Here is a 587-nt window from a genome sequence, read left to right as displayed (position 1 = left end):
TAATTTTTAAGTGTATATTAAAAAGATTAAAAATAAAATTAACAATTTTACATTTTTTATTATTAATTATAAAAGCTGCTTTATAAAGGGCAAATCACAGTAACATTTTCCAGTACAGAGAAAAATGTAAGAAGTTATAGCCATTTAATTAATTTAATTTGTAGAATATTATTGTAAAGCATAACTAAGTATTTGTAGTATAGTTGTTGTTGCCACATGCTCTTTATGATCATATTTACTGCACAATAAATGGATGTTTACCTTGATTTTGCCTATATGCATTTTTTTTTAATAAAAAAGATACATTTTTAACAACAGTGTTATTATTAGTATTGATATTATTAATAATTTTAATAGAAAATAATATTAATTTGAATTATATAACTTAATTAAAAATGCTAAAAATACTCAAGATGTATGCTGTAATATTTATTTTGTCCCTCTATATTGTTTTTATTCTAACAATATACAGTTCTTCTGGAATACCTTCTGGAGTATATCATATAATACTATAAGTGCATCGTTATGTCGTTATGTTTAAAATAAATAAATACTATTAATTTTTTATCTATTTCTTTCATCAGATT

Source organism: Sinocyclocheilus anshuiensis, unplaced genomic scaffold (genome assembly GCF_001515605.1).
Source record: "Sinocyclocheilus anshuiensis isolate Anshui unplaced genomic scaffold, SAMN03320099.WGS_v1.1 scaffold522, whole genome shotgun sequence".
Classification (NCBI taxonomy): Eukaryota; Metazoa; Chordata; class Actinopteri; order Cypriniformes; family Cyprinidae; genus Sinocyclocheilus; species Sinocyclocheilus anshuiensis.
Note: the sequence above shows the minus strand (reverse complement) of the source record.